The sequence below is a fragment of the Poromitra crassiceps genome (assembly GCF_964638095.1).
Source record: "Poromitra crassiceps genome assembly, chromosome: 15".
Classification (NCBI taxonomy): domain Eukaryota; kingdom Metazoa; phylum Chordata; class Actinopteri; order Beryciformes; family Melamphaidae; genus Poromitra; species Poromitra crassiceps.
Window position 1 is genome coordinate 38,729,154 of NC_139634.1, and position 5,470 is coordinate 38,734,623.

Consider the following 5,470-nt stretch of genomic DNA (forward strand, 5'->3'; position numbering starts at 1 on the left):
TGCTAGCTAGCTTGTTAGCTTGCTAGCTAGCTAGCGTTGTTGTTGTGGTTTCACAGCGGCGGAGGCATTTGGCAGTGACACGCAGGGAAAGGGATTTCCCTTCGCTCCGTCTGAAATGGTCGGAGCCAATGGCAGAGCCCGCTTCCAGTGAGTCAGACTACTCTGGGGTCAGGTGACCTTTAGACCAGCTGTTTGGAAAAAAGTTCCCAAATCCTGTACAGATACTGAAGGAAAAGTAGCAATACCACAATGGAAAAAGACTTCACTAAAAGCAACGAGTGCATCATAGCTTGGAGCACACGGCGCAGTGCTGTGGCCATTCAGCCTTATGGCACTTTAGGCAATGTTTAGGGGCTACCTCAACAACATGGCTCATTGTTTTCTACATGGAGAATGGTCCTAACCTGAACGTAACCCTACCCTAACCCACACACATCCCCCAGCCACTCCTCCTACTGACCCCTCCAAACCCCACTCTACAACCTTCCAATCGCTAGCTATGGCCCCTTTTCCATAGCCCCTCACCTTCCCTGACCACGCCCCTTCCACATCCACATCCCCCTAGCCACTCCCACTACCCACCTCTCGAAGCCCGACCCTCTACGACCTTTCTGTCCCCACCGTCTTCACTAAACACCCATGAGTGACTGACTGACTGATTGTCCTGACTTTGGCATCTTCTGCCCCCAGCCTGGTCTGCTGCAGCGCTGTGGGAAAAACTAGTTTAATGTTGTGTAGGTCTGCTCCATATACTGCTGGGGGAGTTTTAAATTCACAATGCAGCATATTTGATGAACTTATCGTATGTTTTTGTGTGTAAAACCTTATTCTGCAAAGTAACTAATAACTAGACGTCACTACATCTAATATGCATGATTTCACCTGACAGAAGAACTGGTTCCAGAGAAACAGAGTTGTGTTTAAAGTTGTCGTCAGTTGATTTCTTCCAGTCTGTTATTTTTCATTATCAGTTCTTCTGGAGGGGAGAGAGTGATTTATCTCTCACTTATCTGTCGGACAAATGTTTCTCTTCGTGTCTCTTACTATTCCAAACAGCGCTCGCGGCGGCTTCACACAGCTAATATAGCCGCTGAAACTTTAATTAAGTGTCTGGCTAGTGATGGCTGGGTGTCGAGCTTTATTGAACCAAAAAAAAAAAAAAAAAAAAACTAACTGGGCCATTTGAATAAGCGCCCGGGGCTAGCCTCGCAACCATTTCATTTCAATATCGCTTCATGACACTTTAACCTTCCGCGCTGCAGGCTGAGCGGGGAGGACTGGAGAGCCAGGAGAAAACAACATGTTTCTCTCTCGTCTGCATCTGAAGGGGTTAAACTTTGCTTTATCTCATTAGTGATGTTAAGATTTAAAACGAGAGACGACCTTTTGTTGTTGGACTTTAAATTGACTTCAGCTGTTAATTCTGTCTTTTAAAAAACACTTGTTAATAAAACACTCACTTTTATAGTCTTGCTTTAATAATAACCATCTTTCATGCATTGATTTTGGCCTCTGTTGTATGAGCTAATTTCATTTATAATTTGATTTATTTAGTTATTTGCTTTCGATTATTTTTCTTTTTCTCTTTTTATTTGTTGTCTTTTGTAATGGTTTTTCTACAGTAAATGTGTTTTGAACAGTACAGTACATCAAGCTTATTATTAATAGTAGCCTACTAGTAGTAGTAATAGTAGTAGTAGTAGTAACAACAGCCTAATAGTAGTGGTGGTAGTAGTATCAATAGTAAACAGTACTGTAATATAATATGCAGTTTGAACACAACAGTAGTTCTATAGATTGTGTTTCTATAAAAAGTAGAATGTACACACACGTGCTGGTGGTTGGGAGCTGACATAGCCTCGAGCAGAATAATGATGCAAGCATTACAAAGTAAATGTAATTTACTCGGCCTTTGAAGCGGGGCGTCGACACCAAACCGTGCCGGGCGGTGGAGCCCAATCAGGTCCCCCCCCCCCCCCCAAACAAAAAGTGGGAGTCGACCTCGCCACAGAACCCCACCTAATTGGCCCAAACAGCCTGGAGGAAGGCTGTGTGTGGACGGTGCTACTCTGTCTGTGTTTCTGGTGGCTTTTTGGGGTTTTAAGCCTCTCCATCTGTTTGGCCCCGGCTCAGTCTGCTGCGCTGGGACCGGCGGTCAGCGGCAAGGTGAGGCCGGCCGCCATCTGGCCTGACCTTGGGTCGGACTCCACCCGCCGATGGGGCTCCAACGTCCGAGAAAACACACACACACGCGCGCGCACACACACACTCAGACACTCAGACACACACACACACACACACACACACACTCACACGCTCACGACGGAAAGGCCGGTCCCGCCCCTGCAGAGCGGTCTCACTGCGGTCGCCATTAAAGAGCAGAGAGCGGGCGGTCAGTCACTGTAGGGACCAGTTTCGCACAGGGGCTTGTGTGTGTGTGTGTGTGTGTGTGTGTGTGTGTGTGTGTGTGTGTGTGTGCGTGCGTGTGTGTGCGTGCGTGCGTGCGTGTGTGTGCTTCAGCTGTGTGCATCAGCAAAATCCTTCCTACCTGCAACTGAACCCAGCAAGACGTTCCCTCTCTCTGAATACTAGAGAAATCATCTGTAAAAGATTATAAATAAGATAAGATACGACGACACATCTCGCCTCCGCCTCTCGCAGCCGACACCTCATCACGGCGCTAACGAGACGTCAAACAATCAGGCCGGTTTGAATTGATGCTGCATTGAAGGCTTTGTGTTCTTCTCTTAAGCTGTCTTAGTCTGCTAAACAAAGGGAGGCCTTTCATCAGCGCACACACAACATGCTGCACCGTCCACACAGCACCATGGATGTCAGCATTCATCTTCTCATATCCCAGCCCCTGTAAGTGGATTACTCATGACATCATTCACAGCTAATAGCATCCAGACGCCAAAGTACGAGAGAGAGAGGGAGAGAGAGAGAGAGGGAGGGAGAGAGAGAGAGGGGGAGAGAGAGAGAGGAGGCAAGAGTGGGAGAGAGAGAGGGAGGGAGAGAGAGAGAGGGAGAGATGAGGCGAGAGAGGGAGAGAGAGAGAGAGGGAGAGAGAGAGAGGGAGAGGAGGAGATCGAGGGAGAGAGAGAGAGGAGGCGAGAGAGGGAGAGAGAGAGGGAAAGAGTGAGTGAGGGAGGGAGAGAGAGAGAGAGGGAGGGAGGAAGGGAGAGGGAGGGAGAGAGAGATTTCCTTCATATTTACTTCATATTACTTCTTAGCTGTTTCCTGAAGCTTCTGCTCCATACCATTCAATAATCAATAATCCTGATTGAACACACACACACACACACACACACACACACACACACACACACACACACACACAGAGTATATTCATACACACATGCAAAGTAACACCTGCAGATAAACATACACACACACACACAAACATACATACTCGCCAACACACACACACACACACACACACACACACACACACACACACACGCGCACTGTCCTAGGGCGATACAGACCATAATAAACCGGTCTCTCTAATACAAACAGGCCTCAATCAATGAAGCCGCCAGAAACAAAGAGCAAGTTAGGAGGCGCACTTTATTACAAATATCATTAATATTCATAAGAGAGAGAGAGAGAGAGGGGAGAGTGAGGGAGAATGGAGAGAGAGAGAGGGAGGGGAGAGAGAGATGGAGAGGCAAGGAGAGGGGAGAGTGAGGGAGAATGGAGAGAGAGAGAAAGAGAGAGAGGGAGGGGAGAGAGAGAGATAGAGAGGGAGGGGAGAGAGAGAGATGGAAAGGGGAGAGAGAGAGATGGAGAGGGGAGAGAGAGATGGAGAGGGGAGAGAGAGAGATGGAGAGGGGAGAGAGAGAGATGGAGAGGGGAGAGAGAGAGATGGAGAGGGGAGAGAGAGAGATGGAGAGGGGAGAGAGAGAGAGAGAGAGAGAGAGGGAGGGGAGAGAGAGAGATGGAGAGGGGAGAGAGAGAGATGGAGAGGGGAGAGAGAGAGAGGGAAGGAAACCCTTAGAGACAAGGCTGCAGGTGCAACGCCTGGATCCATACCAGACACACACACACACAGACACGGACATGTAGACACACACAGACAACACAAAAACCAACACACACAAACTCCTGAAGACACACACACACACACACACACACACACACACACACACACACACACACACACACACACCAGATGATAGTGCTACAATAAGAAACATGATAGCCCACTCAGTCACTCTCTCTCTCTCTCTCCCAAAGGCAAGCTGATCTGATCTCAGGTCAGTGGGGCTTTTTCACCCAAACATGCACAACCCCCCCCCCCCCCCCCCCCCCCCCCCACCCCCTTCCTGCACCGCCTGCCCCCAAAACCCTCCATGACCACTGGGCGTCGTCCTCAGCAGCCTGCAGTGTGTGTGTGTGTGTGTGTGTGTGTGAGTGTGTGTGTGTGTGTGTGTGTGTGTGTGTGTGTGTGAGAGAGTGTGTGTGTGTGAGTGTGTGTGTGTGTGTGTGTGTGTGTGTGTGTGTATGTGTGTGTGTGTGTGTGTGTGTGTGTGTGTGTGTGTGTGTGTGTGTGTGTGTGTGTGTGTGTGTGTGTGTGTGTGTTGACAGCGGGACGAGAGGTGGGGAAGAGTTCAGAGAGCCAGCGTCGGGACAGCCTACCTGCAGAGGGATTTCTGTGGAGGAGTCGACTGATACCGACACTGACGCCTGCCTGTCTGTCTGTCTGTCTGTCTGCCTGTCTGTCTGTCTGTCTGTCTGTCTGCCTGTCTGCCTGTCTGTCTGTCTGTCTGCCTGTCTGCCTGTCTGTCTGTCTGCCTGTCTGCCTGTCTGTCTGTCTGTCTGCCTGTCTGTCTGTCTGCCTGTCTGTCTGTCTGTCTGTCTGTCTGCTCCTGATGCGTTTTACGTTTCTGCTTTGTTTGGGATCAGCAGAATGCTAAATGGTAAATCAGCTGTATTTATTTATAACGACCCAAAGCACTTTTACATGAATCCCTCACATTCACCCATTCACTCTCACACCGGCGGCGTCTACAGCCATGCAAGGCGCTAACTGCTCGTCAGGAGCAGTTAGGGGTTCAGTGTCTTGCGCAAGGACACTTGGACACTGGGAGGAGCCAGCCTCGAACCGGGAACCTTCCGATTCCCAGGCGACAACTCTACCTCCTGAGCTAATGCCGCCCAGCAGAAGAATAAGCAGGTAGTTAGCATGAGCAGCGATAGCCACCATGCCTGAATAATGTGTTTGGAACCACATACTAACCTACTGCCAACTATCTACTGAGTACATAATGAGTATTACATGTACTGTACTGCAAACTGCCTACTAAATGATTGAAATGATGAAATTAAGTACCATTATCAGCAGTGTATCCCAGAATGCATTTCGCACCCACCGGCAGCGATAGCCTGGATTTTACAGCAGGCTAAAACCTTGCTCTACTGTTATAATAATATAATAAACTGTTATGTCACTTTATGAAGTTTAATA